Source organism: Neofelis nebulosa, chromosome X (genome assembly GCF_028018385.1).
Source record: "Neofelis nebulosa isolate mNeoNeb1 chromosome X, mNeoNeb1.pri, whole genome shotgun sequence".
Lineage (NCBI taxonomy): Eukaryota > Metazoa > Chordata > Mammalia > Carnivora > Felidae > Neofelis > Neofelis nebulosa.
In genome coordinates, this window is record NC_080800.1 from 57,742,015 (window position 1) to 57,762,926 (window position 20,912).

Consider the following 20,912-nt stretch of genomic DNA (forward strand, 5'->3'; position numbering starts at 1 on the left):
CTTTGCTAGAGGGAAAACCACCTTAGCTTGACAATAGCTAGGCCTCCAGTATCCTGTGAGTCTTCTACAGCATTTGAAAATCTCACTGGAAACTTCCCCTGGACTTTACCTCCCTCAACGCCATAGTATATAACCAGTCTCTCCTCATGGTCCCAGGGAAGCTCTTCCTGCCCATGGGTCCTGTCCCCATGCTTTAATACAATCACCTTTTTGCACCAAAGACATCTTCAAGAATTCTTTCTTGGCCATCAGTTCCGGACCACATGACCCAACTGTCACCCCCGCAAAAAAAAAACAAAAAACAAAAAAAACAAAAAAAAACAACCTCATCAGGAGCACAGGTGCTCTGCAGTCTGCAGAGCTGCAGAGGGGAGGCCTTCAGATCTTCTCTGATCCAGGCGTTTGGGACTTTGTCTCCCTCCATGGGGCCATAGTGTGCAGGGGTTGAGCCTAGGTGTCTGGGTTTAGTCGCTCCAGGGCAGCCTGCACCCTGCAGGATGATAAGCGTTAGCTTTCCAGTCAGGTTCAGGCACCCACTAGTTAAGAAGTCATGGGCTCCCCCACTTTCTCCTCCTTCTCTAGTTTCTAACCAGTGGCAGCACAGTGAAAAAGCACATGAGTTCCAGATTCAGATAGACCAGGATGTAAATACTAGCCCTGCCACTTTCCTGATGTTTGAGCTTGAGCAAATCCCTTCACCTCTCTGGGCCTCAGTTTCTGCATCTATAAAGTGGACATAATAACACGTGTCTTGGAGAGGCACTGTTAAGATGACAGGAAGTCCTGTGTGCTTGGCACATAAGAGAGATTCAAATGAAGTCTGTTTCTCAAAGAAAAAAAGAGACAGATCAAGAAACTGACTCTTAACTATAGAGCACAAACCGATGGTTACCAGGGGGGAGAGGGGTGGGGAGATGGGTTAAATAGGGGATGGGGATTAAGGAGTGCACTTGTTGTGATGAGCACTGGGTATTGCATGGAAGTGTGGAATCACTACAACCGAAACTAGTATCACACTGTATGTTAATTATGCTGGCATTCAAATTAAAAAACGAACAAAGTCTGTTTCTGACAAGGGTGAAAGTCCACTTCTCCATGCCTGCCCAGGCAATCACCTGTGGTTCATCCTGTTCTTACTCTACATCCCTTACTCTACATCTGACAGTGTTCTTCCCAGTGTCAGAGCCCTGGCCTCCCTCAGTCGTATGTTTCACTGTCCTTCTGTCCTACTATGTTCTCTCCTGCCAAAATGGAGAAAAGGACCCATGGAGCCCAAAACTCTGGCCTGTTTCCCTTCCTTCACCACCTGCTTGTCTCTGTGAGGACCTTTTGGATAGCTGGGCTGGTGTAACGCCCGAGGTCGTGAAGCCCCCCACAAGAGACCACCAGAGTCGTAAGTCAAAGGCAAGCGGCAAGGGTGGTTTATTGCAGGTTCAAACCTGGACCTCCACGCACTGGTTGCCAGTGATGCTAAGAGGCCCCGATCAGGGTTGGTACAGCGTTTTTATAGACAGAGACAATTAGCATAGGGGAGGTTTCAGGTTATGAGGGGCCTGATTGGTTGATTTTAAAGTAAAGACATTTGTTGTTCTCTGATTGGGCATCCTTTGTCTGTCCTTTGGCGGGAAGGCTTTGTCCGTTACTTGTGGTGGGAGAAAAAGGGGGAAGGGGGAAGGGGGAAGGGGAGGAATGTGTTAAGCAAGCAAGATTACAGAAGTGAGAAAATGCTGGTTAGTAAGTATTTTCATAATCTTAGGGTATAGCAAACTAAGTCTAGAAAAATTTAACAGTGCTCACATCGAACAATAGGCAAGGCATACAAAATTTTAAATTCATTTTCTACACTGGCTGAGATGCCCGACACGAATATGGGCAATCCACTTGTGTCCCTGGGCCCCACTACAAAAGTGAGCCTGGAGCCCAGCTCAGCAATTGCTGCATGCTGGGAGGGTGGCCAGGCTGCAAGCACCTGCAGGGATCCCCCCTGCAAGCAAGGGGATAATGAGGCTGCTGCTGGGGCCTCCAGGTGACCCATGGCCCAGGGCTGTAGCCTGCGAATAGATATCCCCTGCTCTCTCAGGAGGCCACTGGTAGCCTGTTGGAAGAGCACAGGAAAGAAGTGAAGGCCCTTTCTCCTCTGGCATAGCCTGGCTTGCATTGCCTATGGGGGCCATTAGAGCTTGGGACTGCCTTGGGAATCCCTGAGGGTGCCCAAAGCACTTCAAAGCCATACACTCCTCTACTCTTTCTGTCCTGGACAGAATGGCAAGGGGGGCATACCCCAACCATTCCACAGATGAAAATCTCAGAATCTCAGAAAATCTCGGGCCCACAGTGGCCTAGGATGGAAGCCCTGGCCACGTGAAGATTTTCCTTTACTCAGTGCCATGAAAATGCTTGATTGTGGGCTTAGTGTGAGGGAATGGGTTGCCGGTGAGCAGAGGTGAGGCAGGGAAGACCTGGAGCCCCAAATGGCCTGTCACAGCTGAACACCTGGATCTCAAGATAGGCAGAAAGACTCTGTCACTGACACCTAGCCAGGTTGGGACTGAAGATCCAGGCCCTCCCAGCCTGGGTCACTGGTACACTCCTGAAGGTCTCTGGCCAATTGTTAAGGTCTTTGCCCATTCCTGACAGGCTGATGTTCCTTGAGCTCTGACAGGCCTGCTACTTTTCTCATCCTTCACAGGCTTACTGTGTGATCTCACCCATGCCTCAGGTTATAACCACCACCTCTGTGCTGATATTAATAAGATCTAAGAGTTATTGAGTGCTTACTCTATGCCAGGCACTGTTCAAGCATTGCCTGTGTGTTAGTTCATTTAATCTTCACAACAGCCCAAGAAGGTTGGCATTGTTATTGCCCCATCATACAAAGAAATTGAGGTCTAGAGTAGTTTAGGGACTTGCCTAAGGTTGCCCAGTTAGTAAGGGGCTATTGACTGCCAAACTACCCCTTTTTTAAATGTTTATTTAGTTTTAGAGAAAGAGAGTGAGCTGGGGAGAGTCAAACAGGTAGAGAGAATCCCAAGTAGGCTCCGGCTGTCAGCGCAGAGCCAGACTTGGGGCTCGATCTCACAAACCATCTCATGAACTGTGAGATCCTGACCTGAGCTGAGATCAAGCGTCAGATGCTTAACCAACTGAGCCACCCACACGTCCCAAACCACCCTCTTTTTAGCTAGTTTCTCTCCTCATCTCCTTTCCTCCTACTGCTCATGGCATACCATTACTGGAAAGTCCCACCAGCTTCTCAAAATCACCAGCCAAAACTTCACTGGCATTTCTCCTGTATCCACACCCAACCTCAAACCTCCTCCTTGTCATCCTTCACCCAGAGTCTGATCTCCCATGGTGGCTCTTTCATCCACTAGAACCCTGGGCTTATCTCCCCTTCCTTCTCTCACCCCCTGTAACTCCTAGAGGTTTTTGTCCTACCCATTCAAGTTCCTTAAATCTCCCTCCTCTTTTGAGAAAGGAGAAAGAGCAATCCTTTGCTGTTTGTCCTTCTCTTTAATTTGGCTCTTATTTCATGCTTAGGTCTCATCTTCTCCCCTCCAATCTGTTCTCCACACTGCCACCAGGAGAGCCCATGGCCCTTCCTCATTTGATGTTCTTCTGTGGCTTCCCATAGCCAAATTTCTTATCTGAACTTTCAGGGCCCCCCACAGTTGGAGCTCAAACTATCTGTTGAGCTTTGTCCTTTGCTCTCCCATCCACTCCCTCTAGCCAACCTGGCCTCTTTGCTATCCTTCCATTGTACCTTTCCATGCCTTGACCCCTTGTGTTGGTTGTACCCAAATCTCATCCCCGACATTCCTCCACACCCTCAGAATTCTCCCCTCCTTCCCATTCATTCATCCCAAACATCCATCCTTAAGCCCCATTCCAAATGCCAGCTCCTCTGTGAAGCCTTCCTGTTCTCTCCTGCTGGATGTGCTCTTTGCTATTTCTGGACAATAGCAGTGTGATATGAAAGTTAGGAGAGACCATGTGATTTGGAGACAAAACTGGACCTGACTCCTGACTCTAGGCTGTTGTACACCTGGGAAAGCCCTTTAACCACTCTGTGCCTCAGTTTTCTTAGAAAAAGCAGCCAAGGGTGGCTCAGTTGGTTAAGCATCCGACTTCAGGTCATGATCTCATGGTTCATGAGTCGAGCCCCATTCTTGAGTTCGAGCCCCATATCAGGTTCTCTGCTGTCAGTGCAGAGCCCATTTCAAGATTTTCTGTCCATCTCTTTCTGCCCCTCCTGCTCACCCTCTCTCAAAAATAAACATTTTTCAAAAAAAGGAAAAAGCAGCTGACATGACCTCCCATCTTGGTTGTGAGGGCTGAAAAAGAGACAATGGGCTAAGGTGAACAGGCCACGTGAGAGCCCCTCTCCTTTTCCCAATGGCACTCCATGCCCACAGGCCTCTGGTCCACATCCCATCGCCAAGTGTTGTTCAACTACCAACAACTTCCAGGAGGCTTTCCACCTCTCTATTTTCCTCATGGCCCAACACCCAGTGGTCCTAAGAAATCCCTGAGGGAGGAAAGCCCTGGCAGGGAGCCTCAGTTGGAAACATGACATACAGTTTTTCCCAGTCTTAATAAGAAAGGCCTGCATTGTTGCACTGTGCAGGTGATGGTGGTGGTTCCCGGCTCCACTGGGCACCAAGGGCCTTTGGGAGTAATACAGTATAGACTGGCTTGGGAGGCCAACCACAAACCCCCATCCTTTGTTGGCTGGAGAGATCTCGTGGCATGATCTTTTTCCCCAAGAAAAGGTGTTTTGCCTGAGCATCACTGGATTCTGAGAGTACAGTGTGAGCTCTGGGCCCCAAACCCCTATTCTTAGAGGAGGCTTCTACCCCTTGCTCCTGGATATATACACCATCAGGCTTTTTGGCTTTATCCCCTAGGCCATGGGTCCAAGGACAGATGGGGTAGTTTTTAGTTTGAACACACAATCTGTATTTCTGTCTGTTCTCTCCCAGCCTGATCAAAGCTCCCTCCCTCTGGAAACTTACTTCCCTTTTCCTTTAACACTGACTTTAAGGGCATGACCAGCAGATAGAGTGCTGAGTCAATCTAAGCCCAATAGGACCAGGAATAAGCAGCCTTTAGACGTGGATGGGTTATTATCAGTCACAAATCACATACCTTGATTTACAGACTCATGGAGTAGCAGTGCCAGGACAGTTCCATCTACCTCAGTCCCCTTTTGTCACAGCTGAGCAGACTGAGGTCCAGAGAGGGCAAGGGACTAACTCAAAGTTCACACAGCAAGACAGTGCCAGGGCCAGGTCTCCAGACTCCCAGTGCAGGGTCCTGTACTTTCTCCCATACCCTTGACCTTATCTGAAGAAGTGGTGATAAGCTGGTGGGAGAAGCTAGGGGCCAGAGGAGGCAGGGACTTGAGGGGAAGAATGTGGGATTGGAAAGTCATTGAGAAGAAAAGCCCCCAGCACTGAGTGGCAGCCCACCCTGGAGACATCAACCCAGCTATCAAGCTGCTTCCATTGCTGAGGATTAGTACAAACATCCCCCAGCTGGGAGCCTCCATGCTGGCCAGCTGTTCAGGCTTTGGTTGGCAAGCCCCAGATGCAGGAAGCCCCAGGCTGGAGGCTGGACTTTCTCTCTAGTGACGTTGTGTGCTCTCTCGGCATCCAGAGGGCATGGGCCAGCCTCTGGCTCATCTCTGCTGTCAGGCCCAGTGAAGGACAGTCAACACTCCTGGCTGATCAAAGGCGCTCCCACCCTCTAGTCTCAGGAGTTCCAGGGGCGAAGGGGAGTGGTGAGAGCCCAGATGCCATCCTGCCATGCTTTGAAGTCCCAGTGAATTCTGGGAAGGGACTTACTTTGGAGTGGGACCTCTGGAACACAAACTTAAAAATTCCTGCCATATGTTATGATGGAGGCAGGAAAGCCAAGTCCTAACACCTCTGGCCAGTCCCTTCACTTCTTTGGGCTTTGGCCTCCCCATGTGGGCCAGTTGAACTCAACAGAGTAAGGGCCAGGCCAGCTCTGCCATCCCATGACTCTGTGATTTTGTCTTCTTTCTCTCTGAAGTCAGGTGGGCAGGGAAGCCCAGGGCAGGCTGGTGGTCAGGGGTAGTTATAGTATGACACTGAGGACAGGGTCAGTGGGATAGCTGTGAGTGGAGGCAATTTATTCATTTATGAAATCAATTTATTCATCATTGAACACCTACTGCATGCTTTAGCCTGAGGGCTTGGAAATAGGGCACCCTCATGTGTTGCTCCACTACCCAAGGGACCTAGATTCTGAACTGGCCCAACCCCTCAATGGTGCATCGAGTATGTTCTAGAGCTAGGCCAAGTATGCTGGTTCGTTCCTTTTGTACAGCAGGGCCGTATCCAGCAGGGGTTGTGTTTGAACGTGGCTCCAGCTAGGTTAAACCAAAAAGAGATCTACTGGAAGACTTTGGGGTGGCTCAGGGTCTAGTTGGGGAAGGTAGATAGCCAACCACAGAGAAAGAGCAGGTACCCAGTGAGGCATGGAAGAATGTCACAGAGCAAAGGGACAGTCAGGCTGGTATACTACCTCTGGCACTGCTCCTCCTCTCACCTCCCCCGACCCATGTCAGTTGACAATTGAAATTGGGAATAATTGCTTAAATGTCCCTACTTCTTTATGTGAGGAGCAACTCGTTGACTGCTGGGGATCTAGGAAAGGAAGTTCTTTGAGCTTCTGGCCTTCTTCCCTCATAGACTTCTCTCCCTCCCTGCCCCTTCTCCAACTACTGAAGCCTGTCTTTCTTTTCTTTTCTTTTTTAATGTTTTTATTGTTTTAATTTTTGAGAGAGAGAGAGAGAGAGAGAGAGAGAGAGAGAGAAACAGGCAGAGTGAAAGGGAAACACAGAATCCAAAGCAGGCTCCAGGCTTTCTGAGCTGTCAGCACAGAGCCCAATGTGAGGCTTGAAACCCACAGACTGTGAGATCATGACCTGAGCTAAAGTCAGACACTTAACCAATAGAGCCACCCAGGCACCCCAAGGTGATTTTATTGTCTAATTGACCAAGCCCATGGGGCTTCTCCCAGTACCACAAGAATCCCCAGGCTTTCTGAACATGTTGTGATCTCCAAACAACTTGTTTCTTTTCCATGTGTGTCCTTTAGGCTCACGTTTGGAGGGGCCAACATAGCCACCTCCATCAGTAGTCCTGATCACTTTGTGCCTGGCTCCAGGCTAATTCAAAGCCCTGTGGACTAGCACGTGGAATCACCTCAGTGAAATTAGGGTGCAAAGACCCTCTGCCATCTTCTGAGGGGATGCCCCTGCTGGAAGAACAGTAGGGCCCAGACCTGTGATTGCCCCCAGGAGAGTCAGAGGGGAACAAGTTTGCTCAAAGTCCCAGGGGCTGAGAGGGCCTGGTGCCAGCCTGACAAGGAGCTGTGCTGTGCAGGAGGCAAGGACAGGCTGGATGTGGGAACCATTCCTGGGACCTACTGTGCTGACTCCATCTCTTAGCTATCTTGTGAGCCCTCCTTTCAGATGCAGAGGAGGTCTCATGTCCTCCACATGGCCCACTGGGATGGCAATGCCCTGCCAAGGTGGAGACCGTGGGAGAAAAGCAAAACTGGCCTCACAACATTAGGGATACTATGTGACTTGTTCAAGCTTATGTAGACGATAATGAGCAGGGTTGGAACTCCCAGGTCCTCAATCAAGCAACAAAGTGCTCTAGCAAGGAACACATCATACTGACTCCTCCAAATAGCTTTCAGGACCCCCACCTCCCCTGAGCCTCCTGCCCTAAGCCTTAACTCACTCACTTAGAACCACAGTGTATCAGAGCCTGAGGAAACTTTAAGGATTAGTAGTCCAGCCCTCCCAGACACCCATGTACTTTCACATGCAGAGCACAGATGGGAAATCAAGGTTTGACAAGGGAACAGAGAATGCCACAGATTGGCATGTGACTCAATCAGTTTAGAAGCCAGATCTCTGGATTCCTCTGGCAGCCTTTGCTCTGAGTCTAGGCCTGGGTACATTCCTGTCTTTAGCAGCTGTTACTATGTACTCCTTCATCCCGTCCTCAAGTTTTGTGTTCAGGGCCGGGCCCCCTCCTGGAGATGCCTCCACCCACTGCCTGAGCACAGAGCACACCAGGATTATCTGGTGATGCCAAGCTACCCCTGGTGGAAGAGCCCCACTTCTGTCCCACTTCCTTCTCTTTTGATAGCATGTGTGTAGAAACTATTGGCATCAGAAAAAAAAATCCATGGAAAGAGGTAGGCCTAGGCAAGGCAGCCCAGGATGCTAATGGAAGAGACAGCTCCTACCCCTTCCATCAAAGCCTTGCAATCCAGAACTGAGAAGGCCCCAGGGAGGAAGTAAAGGAAGCTGAGTTGCTAAGTGGCCTGCCCCCAGCCCCCGCTGCAGATGCCTGGCTGGCTGGAAAGGAGGGAGGCCAGCAGAGGAATGATAATAACCATGCCTCGCATCTGGACAGCCTTTCCACACACCACTAACTGGTTTCCCACCCCTCCTCTTGTCTCAGCCACACAAAAGGGTAATTTTCCCCATTGGCCAGATTGAGGCTCAACAAAGATAAGAAACCTGCCTGTGGTTTGCCTAGCAAATCAATGGTGTTAGGTATCATTCTGTATTCCAGGATTCCACATCTCATACCAATTCCCTCAGCTTTCTGCCTTGCCTATGGGCCTGGGCCCAGGGGTCCTGAATCTCTGCTCCAGCCAGGGGGCAAAAGGCATGGGCATCTAGGCTGGGATGGACCATAGGAGAACAGGGTTGGGGATAGGGGAAGGTGATGAGGGCCAACATGACACAAAATAATAAATCTATCCAAATCTGTCCCAATTGCATTATTGCCCTGTCATCTGAAGAACTTTCTTTAGCATTTCTTGTAGAACAGATCTGCTAGCGACAGATTCTCTTAGTTTTCCTTCATCTTAGAATATACTTACTTCTGCTTCAGTCCTGAAAGATATTTTCACTGAATACTGAATTCTGAGTTGACCGTTCTTTTCTTCTGGGATTTTAGAAATGTTGTGGCACTTCTTTCTGGCCTCCATGGTTTCAGGTGAGAACTCCACTGTCATTCATATTCAAGTGTCTTCTGACTCTAAGAGCCTACTCGAAAGGAGTCATGGTGGGGAGAAGAAAGAGCTTGGGGGACTGGGAGTTGACCTGCAGCCCCACCACTTCTGAGCTGAATGACACTGGGTGAGTCCCTCCACCGTTCTGTGCCTCAGCTTTCACATTGTTGCCATGAAAGCATGGGACGGGATGGTCACCCTAACGGCCTCTCTTGTGGCCCTGACATTCTCTGGGTCTCTGAGAATTATTAAAGCTCCTCAGGATAATGAGCTTCTGGTAAAGAGTAGAGAGAGACCTTACAGAGATACCTTCTGGCTCTGCTTGCCTGTGGAGGAGGTGGGCAAGTCCTATACCTTTTGCTCCCCTCCCTTCTGCCTGCTCTGGCCTAGTCTGACCCACTGAGGTAGGGAGGGTCCTTAGGGTGGTTCTGGCTTACCAGCCTAGCTCCCAAATACTGATCAACTAGGGGAAACCCCTCATTCCCACTCACCCAGGTCACTGCAAAGTCCCCTCCACTGGAAGACACGGGGCAACCTCCAGGACCACCCCATGTCTCTCCCCATCCCCACCCTCTATAATACATTCTGGTTGGAGGACTTCCCCAGATGCTCCCATGCTCTTTCATGCCTCCATTTTGTTTCCTCTGCCTGGGAAATCCTTTCTCCCTTGTCGACATGGCAAGGTCTTGCAGAAACAATACTAGCTCTTTGCTTCACCTGTCTGTGCCTCAGTTTTCTTATCTGCAAGTTGGGGATAATAATAATTATACCTACCTTGCAAAATTGTTGTGAGGATTAAACAAACTATTCCTGGTGAAATGCTTTCACACAGAAAGTAATAAATATAAAGTCATCATTATAATTATCATTGACACTATTAACAGCACAGTGGTTAAGTGTAGAGACCCTAGAACCAGACTACCTGTGTTCAGATCCCAGCTGCAACACTAGCTGTGTCACCTCAGTCAAATCCCTTGACATCTATGTGCTTCTGCTTTTTGAACTTTAAAAGGGGGATAATAATAGGCCTCACTTCATAGGGTTGTTACAAGGATCAAATGAGACAACACATGTGAACACTTAGCACAGAGCCTGGCACACAGTAAGCTCTCAATAAATGCTAGCTATTATTTTGATGGTGATCATCACCATTTCAGCTTCCTTCCTCCTCAGAAAGAAAGGAAGCAAGTGTTCCTAGGGGAGGTCTTTACTGGAACTGATGCTAGGGAAGGACACCCATGTACCCATGCAACTCTTGGGCCACATAAGCTTCCTGGTTCTGGCTAGGAGATGCTCTTGTGAGGCCTATTCTCTATGCCTAAATTGCCCTTTGTCTCAGCCTGGCTTCCAGGCGGTACCTTGGGGAAGCCTCCCCCACTTTCCACATGAATTCTAGGGATCCTCCAGGGCACTCCCTGACATACCATCTGAAGTTCTGGCAGTGCATTCCCCTGGGTCTGCCTGGGGTGGAGTTAGTTCTGAACTAGAGCCCTAGATTCTAGTCCTGCTCTGCCCCCCTGACTTCCTGTGTGACCTCGAGTCAGTCCCTTTTCCTCTCTGGGACTCATTTTTCCATCTGTAACACAAGAAGTGTGGTCCAGATGTTCTTTAAGGCATGTCTCAGATCGGCAATTTTTAATATTACTCCAGGGCTGAGCTAGCCCAGTGCCTGACATTAAATGGGTGATGAGTGGAATCAGAACAAACTCAAGTGAACTCATTATAGAAACACAGGCAAATGCCCTTGACCCAATCCTCTTGTGCCACCTGTCTGCCCTGTGGGCAAGCCTTTAACCATCCCTGGCCACCCAGCTCCCCAGTCTCTATAACTTAAGGGTTGAGGACAAAGCCTAGCTTCTGCCTGGAGGTTGGAGAACTGGGGCCCCAGCAGGAAGGTTGCTGAATTTATTTTGGTCCTCTAAATTGGAAGGCTGGAGGCTCTAATTTAGCTCTCCCTGCCTAGAGCAGGAGCCCAGCCTGGGGTGGGCTGTGTTGGCTGCCAAACACGAGCCCCACACCAGACCACAGCCCAATCTCAGAGCTGCCTGTGGCTGGCCCTGCATAGCAACACCCTGGACAACAAAGGCCCCTTAACCCTCCTCCTCTAGCAGCGACAGAGGTGGTGGCTGCTGCTGCCCTTCGGTTTAGCAGGATGGGGCCCAGAACAGGGCGTGGGGTGGCTGTCAGAACACTAGGAAGACACAGACAGTCCCTGTGCCCACACTGGGCACCCTTCCCCTGAGACTCTCAACAGGGCCACATAGGCTGCCCCCTCTGAGCTAGGTGAGGCTGAGTAGTGTGGCCACTGGAAACTAAGGCCTAGGACCTAGAGAGCCACTGGGCTTTGAGGAAAGAGCCAGCTGTTTTCCATCTTCACTGAGGGAAGGAAACAGGCAGGGAAAACAAGAAGATCTGAGGGCTCAAAAGACTAGCCTCTGTCCAAGGCAAACTTACATTGACAACTGGGCTTCCAGCAGCCCCCTTCAATCCACCCTCCGCACTGCTACCATAAACTTCTTGCCAGCAAAGACTTGATCAGATTCCCTCTTTAATTAAAACATTTCAATGGCTCCCTAACCACCAACAGTGGAAAACCCAGCCGTCCACTCAAGGAGCTAAGGCCCTTCACAATGTGGCCCCAGCCTACCTTTCCACACTACTTACATCTCTCCTCACCCTACAATAGGGCCACCCTGGCTGCTGGGTTTCTCTAGACACTCCCATGCTCTTTTATGCCTCCATATTGCTCCCTCTGCCTGGGAAATCCTTTCTCAATTGTCTACTTAGCAAACTTTCTCTACCTGAAGCCCCAGATCAAATGTTCCCTATTCTGGTACAGAGTTAACCGTTCCCTCTTTTGTGCTTCCACAGTGTTGCCATCAGACCCTTATTCATTCAGCCAGCATTTACTGAACACTTACTATTTACCAATCACTGTTCTAAGCACTGGAGATGCAGCAGTAAAAACAAAATATCATAGACCCTCCCCTCATGGGCTTACACGCAGGGGAGACAGATAACAAATAACAAACAAATGCAAAAGATAATTTCAGATAGTGAGATGTACAGGGTATGCTGGTACATGTTTTAACAACCAGCTATGGAGGAGGGGAGCTCTGAACTGCAGCATCTGTTGATTTCCATGGTGTAAATATTCCCATTGTGGTTGATTCCAAGCTCCTAACCTGAAGTCACTGAACATTGAGTTGGGCAGTGCCAGGGAGAGGCAGCTCCAGCATACTACTGGTACATGCCAAAAATAAAATAAAACAAGATAATAGAAGAAATGCTAACTGGAGCACAGAGTGTGTGTGGGTTTCATTAGATTATATTAGGTGGGGGGGTCAGGGAAGGCCTTTCTGAAGAGGTGACACTTAGGGGGTAATGTGAATGACAAGGAGCCAGCCATGCAAAGATCTGGGGAAAGCTATTGCCACACTGGGTTTTTAAAAATACTTTTTCTTTTGGATCCTAAGAATTATAGCTCCATACATTTTTACATATGTATCAACCTAGGTAATCACCACCTAGATGGAGATGTAGAACATTTCCAGTGCTCCAGAAGGCTCTCTCTGGCTTCCTCCCAATCAGTAATTTCCTTCCTGCCCCAAGGGTTAACTACTCTTGACTTTTATCCCAATGGATCAGTTATGATCATTCTTGAAGTTTATATACATGGAATACAAATTGGGCCTGCTATGGTGTATCCTTTATTCATCATACTCCTTTCACTAAACATAATGTTTGGGAGATTCATCCAGGTCATTGTATGTCACAGAAGATCATTTCTTTTTCATTGCTGTGTGGTACTCCATCATATGACTGTGTCCCGGTTCACTCCACTGTAATGATCTGTGTCCCTGCTGGTCTTCGCCTCAAGCCTGAGAGATGGCCACTTTGAACAGTAGGAATAGCCTGGGCTTTAGGGTCCAACCAATATGGGCTAGAATATGAGCTTGGCCACTCCAGAGCTAGGAGATTTGGAGTAAAGCATTACTGTTCTATCTTTTTACTTGCAAAATCAAGAGAATAATGGAAAGGCCTCCTCCTCCTCCTCCTCAGGTATGGCTAGGAGCTGGGAAGATGATACATGTCAAGCACTTAACAGAGGCCCTGCATGGGAGTTCTGCTTGAGGACTCTCTGGGTGCCTCTGCTTCCTTAACGTGTGTGTGTGTGTGTGTGTGTGTGTGTGTGTGTAGACAATGAATGTGTGGCTGTGTTTTCTGCTGTGGAAAGGCTGCCAAGATTGCTTTTGGGATGGCTGGTATAAGAGACATTTTTGAGGTGCCAAAGGGACTTCCACTTTATAGAGGGCCTGACATTTGAGGTGCCTCCCCACCAGGCAGGGCCAGGATGTATAGATGTAAAGGAAGAGGCAAGGGACCATGACCCATGCCACTGGCCGTGAAAAGGCAGGGGCACCGGAAACTCTGCACGTGGTCTCTGCTCCCTCCCTACACTTTGCTTAGGAGGGAGGCAGGGCAGCGATCATTTTTGCCACCTTACAGTTGCAGGAACCAAGGATCAGAAAACTTAACTAAGGGGCATCTGGGTGGCTCAGTCGGTTAAGCATCTGATTTCAGCTCAGGTCATGATCTCGCAGTTCATGAGTTTGAGCCCCACATTGGGATCAAAGACTCAGGTTCAGGGGTGCCTGGGTAGCTTAGTTGGTTAAGCATCTGAATTAGCTCAGGTCATGATCTCACAATTTGTGGGCTCAATCCCCGCATTGGGCTCTGTGCTGACAGCTCAGAGCCTGGAGCCTGCTTCGGATTCTGTGTCTCCCTCTCTGCTCCTCTCCAGCTGTGCTCTCTCTCTCTCTCAAAAATGAGTAAATATGCATTTAAAAAAACGAAAACAAAGACCCGGGTTCAGAGCCTGGAGCCTGCTTCCGATTCCATGTCTCCCTCTCTCTCTGCCCCTCCCTTGCTCACACTCTGCTCTCTCTCTCTCAAAAATAAATAAACATTAAAAAATTAAAAAAAAAAGTTAACCAAGGTTACATCACCTGGCAGATATTGAAGGAGAGATTCAAAGCTGAGTGTGTTTGACTCAAAGCTGGTGGGTTGAGGCATCTTATGGGCCAGGGACCTCCAGGGTGTTAACCCAGCCTCAAGGAGACAGAATAGTTGGGCAAGAAGGTTGGGGCTCTGGCCTGGAGGAAGGCCTTGGGCCTGGTGTCATGGACTGCAGAAAGGGTTACCTGGGGAGCTCCTGCCAACATGTTTCCACATAGTAGGGCTCACCTAGACATCACATCCTCTTTCTTCTCCCTGTATCTCCCAGAGGAGAGTAGGCAGGAGAGAAGGAGCATCTAATGGGAAACATGTGTCCTCAACATTCCAGCTGCAGCTTCCTGCCTGCCCACTTCCCTGCCATGCCCTTCTTTTCCTCACCAGCTTGTGCTCCAGTATGGCCTTGTCCTTTGTGCCTGTGACCCTTCCCCGCCCCCAATTTGGCCCCCTAGGCCTTAAAGACCAATCTTTCTGCATGACAGACCTTTCTCTTTCATTTGCTCTTCACCCCTCTCTTTCTCTGGCCCTTGGGAGCTCCCAGACATTGAAGCAGAGGGACAGGTGGGGAGCCCTAGACAAAGATACAAGTCACAAGAATTTGTGGCCGCCAGCCCCAATTCTGTCACAGATTCTTGCATGTCACTGGGCCTGTCCCTTCTCCTTTCTGGTCTCTTTCCCTACCTGTACAATGGGCTTATGTCTGAGGGCCTTGTCAGCTCTGGGTTTCTCACCAGGCAGTGGTGGCTGGGCATCTCTACAGGCCCATTTCCCTGATGGAGAGAAGCAAAACTAACTTTGGCTCAGGGTTGAGAGCAGAGCCCTGGAGGAAGAAGGAGGTTGATGGGATTCTGTTGAGGATGGAAGCATTCTGGGCTTAAGAGGGGACTGGGATCTGGTCACCCTAGGGCCCTTTTCCTGTGGCTGTTCACTTAACAACCATTCAACACATCGTTTTGGAACAGCAGCTCTAGACCAGGCTATGGGGCTAGGTGCTAGGGATACAACAGTGGGTAAGGCAGATGTGGTCCCTGCCCGAGAAAAATTGCAACAGGCCCATGAGTCCTCAATTAGGGCTTAAAATCCCATCCACAGCATCCACCCCTCATCCCTGAGGACCTAGAGAAATTTGTGCCCAATTGTCCAAGCTTACATGGACAGTTAAAACTTAAGACAGGGCTCAAGCCCCGATCCCCTGATGACCACCACTGACCTGACTTGCCAAAATTCTTCTCACTGGAATCTTAGCTTCATGGGATAATCTAGAAGACACTTTAATCATGCTGAAGAGCCTGAAGATTTACAAAGGAAGCCATAAGTGGGAAACACCCAGGCTGTTGGAAAGCTGCCTAGGCAGAGAGGTCCTCCTGGATGGCCTTAGACAGGACTCCTGGCTCCCCTTCTCTGCACCCCCAAAACACCGTGTTTGCCCTTACTGGCACAGCAGGGATGGCAGGCCGCCACCTTTTATGATTTATTTGTGTGCCTGGCTCCTGCACTGGACTGGAGTTTCCTTGAGGGCAAAGCTTGCATCTCTATCTCTGCATCTCCAGGGCCTGGACCAGGAAGACACAGGAAAGCAAGTCAATGGGTGCCTGTGGCATGGAACTGTTTTGCTGACTAATTATGGTTTTTCCTACATATGCCCTTAGCATGTGAGCTCTAGAGGCAGGTAGTGTGGGTTTGTGTTGTGGTTCCATCACTTACTAACTGCAACTTTGAGTGTGAGAACTTAACCTTTGTATGCCTTGCCTTGTTCGTTGGTAAAGTGGGGATGTTTGTAGTACTCACTTTATGGGGTTGCTGTGATGCACCCAAAATAGTGTCTGGTACATAGTAAGCACTCAATGCGTGTTTCCTACTGCAGCCACTACTGTTGCCATTTTGAGTGAAGGATGTACAAAACTATTTCCTGCATCAGCTTCCAGGAGTGGATATTCCCTACGTATGGCCATCTGAAGAGTGAGAATCTCTTCTCAAACTTTCTCTTGCATAGGGATCATCTGGGGATCTTATCAAAATGCAGCTTCCAACCCAACAAGTCTCAGGTAGGGCTGGAGACTGTGCCTTTCTCTTTTTTTAAGTGTATTTATTTATTTATTTATTTATTTTGAGACAGAGAGAGAGCATAAGCAGGGGAGGGGCAGATAGAAAGGGAGAGAGAGAGAGAATCCCAAGCAGGCTCCATGCTGTCGGCACAGAGCCTGACATGGGGCTTTATCTCATAAACTGTGAGATCACCACCTGAGCCAAGATCAAGAGTCAGATGCTTAACCGACTGAGCCACCCAGGCACCCCTGAGATTACTAACAACCTCCCAGGTAGTGCTGACACTGCCAGTCCAGGGACCACACTTTGAGGAGTCCTTGCCAATATTAACTACCAGGAAGAGCTAGCACCTATTAAAAAGCCAGTGCCAGGCCCTGTGTTAACTGTTCCATATGTATTACCACACCAATTCCTTGCAATAGCCCTGGAGGATATGTATCGTCCTGACCCTATTTTACAGATGAAAAAGCTGAGGCTCTGTTTCCAAAGGTTGCATAGTTTGGAAGTGGCAGAGACAGGATTTTAACTCAGGCCAGTCTGGATCCCAACTCCTATTTTTCCCCCCATTCTGGAAAACAGCCTCCCTGTGGCCTGGCATCCCTTAGAGGATGTCTGTCCTCACTGAGAGAGGGCTGCAGCACAGCAGTCAAACAAAGTGACAGTAAAAACAGCATACAGCACTGTAGAGGGCCCGAAGCATTTGCCTGGCTGCTACAGGTCTGGTAACCTGGCAGGGCAAGGACTAGAATCCCAGTTGAAGCTGGCAAGAACCGAGAGAGCTATAAGAGTGGGTGTGAGGGCCTGCAAGTAAATGGAGGAAGACCCACTGACTGCCCCAGACTGGCTGCCCAAAGGATAGGCCCTTGGTAGGACCCCATGCCCCAGGAGCTGTCCCTCATCCCTGCAGGCTCAGGACTCCATCAAGGTTGCCAGATCCAAGACCACTGACTGCCACTGGCCCAAAGCCCAAGGTTCTGAGATCTAACCCAGAGGGTCTGTTTATGGGTTTAGGATAAAGTATCAAACTATCAAAGAAGCGCTGTGTTCTCACTGGGTTCTTATCAGAAGGCGTGCCCCCAGCTGAGGCAGAGAAAGCCTGTGCTCCTTTTTTTTTTTAAATGAAATTTATTGTCAAATTGGTTTCCATACAAGAAAGCCTGTGTTTCTTGAAGTTCCACGGCTCAGAGCTACTCTGTCCCAGCCAAGTCAGGAGACACCCTCACATCTTCTGGTTCCCTGATAACCCCCATTCTTGTCCCCAACTAGGCCCATAGAAATCTTTTCTTTTTTTCCTTCCCACAGTGCATAATACAATGAGCATGTGCAATCTTTTTGGGTCCCAGGTCTCCTAACCTGAGGGTGTCTGAGAGATGGATTTCTGAGGTTTGAGAATCTGCTAGAATTGTAGGCAAGACTGTGTGGATGTGTTTTCTGGAGTGACTAACCATCACTTTTGCCATTCATTTATTCATTTAGCAACTACAGATTGAATGCCTTCTCTGTGCAGGGCACTGAGTTAGGCACTAGAGGTACACTGATGACTGAGGGAAAGACCTCTGCCTCCAGGGAGCTTCCAATCCAGGGGCAATCAGTGAATGAGTAAGCAAACCAATAATATATCCATATAAAGACAAATGGTGATGCTGGGGCCTAGACTCTGTCTAGTCCAGTGTCATTCACTGCATAAATTGGCACTGCTAACATTTTTGAAGGGACGTCTGAGTGAGGCCCAGGGCAGGGAAGGGTCAGGGCTTGTCCAAAGTGATACAGAGAGTCAGGGGCAGAACCTGAAACAGACCCCCAGGCTTCAGGGCTCTCAGTGCAGGGCACAGACTGCCACATGCATGTAGCATTTAAGTGAGCATAGAGCCAATGGAGCTACAGAAAAGAACAACTACTTTGGGCCTGGAATATTTGGGCCTGCCACATTTTTGGGGTGTTCCACAAACCACTCCCACCTCTATCCATATGGATGGATCCACAGTTCATCCATTTCCAATGCAGACTGCCTATAAGTTAACCTCACCCTATATCCCTCTCACCCCACAAGCAGCTGGTCTCCTTCTAGCCTGCTGGGTGGGCTCTGGACTTTCCTGGGGTCTCACTCCCTGAGAAGGTCCAGCTGGCAGGCCCAGCTGAGGGTTTGAGGGAAGATGAGGCCCATCTGGAAGTGGCTTGGAGTGAGCCAGAGGGCCCAGCAGGGAGGAGGAGCCCCTTGGGAACAAAGGCTGGGTTGGGAGAACTCTCCAAATGACACACAGAAGGAAAAAGCCAGGTATCTGGATTGGCATTATGACAGTCTTCTGAGACCTGAAAGAACATTGAAAGGTCACCTTCACTCTCCCACCTCCATCCAGGATGCACTTCAACTGTTTTTGGATCTATGGGAATCTCCCCAGTTTCCAAACACTCTTGGCTGGCAATTGACCACTCTCCCTGCTCACCACTCTTTGGCACCATTCTCTTTCTTCTCTGGTGGCTACGGTCATTCAGGCACAGGGTAATGTCTGGGAAAAGGGGAGGAGTGGACCCATAGTTGAAGAAGTTCTTTCTCTGTTTAAGAGTCCTTCAATCTCTTGGGGGGAACGAAGCCTAAACAACTTGCTTTAATACATCACAGTCGGTGCTCTGGGTCTTCTGAGCAGAGACAGAGTAAGTTTGTGGGTGGTGGAAGCATGGAGAAGAGGGGAAAGTTTCTACAGGCAGAAGGCCTTCTTAGGCCTCCAGGGGCTGGGCTGGTCTGCTCAAAACCCCTTCTACCATATTTCATCTGAATTCTTGACCAGCCTCTGCTCCCCTACTTTCCATTGTGGGGAGCTCAAGAGACAGAGATCATCCTGGGATAGCCCTAACTCTGAGAAAGTTCTTTCCTGAATTGAGCTGAATTTCATTTCCTTGTGGCTTCTGTCCATGGGTCACAGTGCTGCCTCCTGGGGCTACCTAGAGTCTCCCTTCCCCCTCTGCTTGAAAATATCTCCTCAGAGGTCCAAATCTTCACCATCACCATAACCTCTGAGTCTTCTCCAAGCCAATCAGCTCCTTCAACTGTTCCTCATGAGACCAGGTCTCCTTCCCAGTCTGCTTTTGCCTCCCTGGCCATTCTCCGGTGTGTCTGTGGTGCCCTTAATATGTGGGGCCCAAGGCAGGGCAGTCTATCACTTCCTTGTTCTAGAAACTTCTATGCTCTCTATGGATGCAGTCTAAGGCTCCTTGAATTGATTTGGGAGCAGATCTCGTCACACTGCTCCCTGCCCTCTACCAATTTCCTGCTGGCCAGCCTGCATGTGGAGACTGGGTTTTGGGATCCAAGAGTGAAACCTGACATCTCTCCTTGTCATGTTTATTTTGTAAGCTTCAGCCCCTCCTTTTTCTCTGTTGAGCATTTTTTGAAAACGGACTCTTAAGGCCAATGAAAACATTTCTCCCACCTACAGTTGGGCCCATGCTCCAAACCTAATCAGCAAGCGGCTATGTCTGCACATGCACCACCAGGCACTTATCTTCGCAAACTCATCCTGAAAAACCTTGTTAGGTGCCTAAAGAGGAGAAACCAGCTCCCCCATGCCATGCTATCCCATGGTACTAGGAGCCTGAAAGAGGCACCAGGTATGTCCAGGAGTTGATGGTGAACCCATGGGCAGAAGGGCAAAGATATCAAACACTCTGCTTAGCTAGCCATCAGCCAACCAACATTTCTGGAGGCTTGTTGGAGGCTCTGAAAGTGATAAAAGTGCCACAGAGAACACGTGGAGACATCAGGCATTGCCTCTGCCCTCTGGGAACTTACAGTCTCACAAGGAGAAAAATCAAGTAAGCTCTTAAGGTAATGGAGTAGGCTAAATAAGGTCTGAACATATCAGGTCCTACTTCCTGGAACTGGTAAGTGTCACCTTATTTGGAAAAGGGCTCTTTGCAGATATAATTAAAGTAAGGATTTTGAAATGAGGAGATTATCCTGGATCATCTGGGTGGGCCCTAAATGCAATCATATTATCTAAGAGAGGCATCCTTATAAAAGGGAGGAGGAGGGAGGGGTTTTGACACACAGAGAAGAGGAAAAGGCCATAAGATCACAGAGACAGACTGACAGGGCTATATGCCAAGGAATAGTGGCAGCTACCAAAAGCTGGAAGAGACAAGAAAGGGTCTCCTCTTGGGGCACCTGGGTGGCTCAGTCGGTTAAGCATCCGACTTCAGCTCAGGTCACGATCTCACGGTCCGTGAGTTCGAGCCCCGCGTCGGGCTCTGGGCTGACAGCTCAGAACCTGGAGCCTGCTTCCAATTCTGTGTCTCCCTCTCTCTCTCTGCCCCTCCCCAGTTCATGCTCTATCTCTCTCTGTCTCAAAAATAAATAAAAATGTTAAAAAAAAATTAAAAAAGAAAGAAAGAAAGAAAGAAAGAAAGAAAGAAAGAAAGAAAGAAAGAATCTCCTCTAGACTCTCCAGAGGGAGCATGGTCCTGGCCACACCCTGATTTCAGCCCAGTGATATTGAGTTTGGACTTCTGACCTCCAGATCTGTGTGAGAATACATTTGTATTGTTTTAAGCCACTAAGTTTGTGGTAATTGGTTACAGCAGCCATGGGGAACAATAAAGGCCATGACAAAGACCAGCAAGTAGGTGAGGGGCCCAGACCAAGGCCAGGGAAGGCCAGGAAGGTGATGGCTACAAATCTCAGGCAAGGCTTCTTAGAAGAGGTAGGCCTGGAACTGGGGCCTCAAGAGTGGTTGGTAGGAGGAAATGGGCAGACAGAGCAGGGAGATAGGGCTCTCAGGATG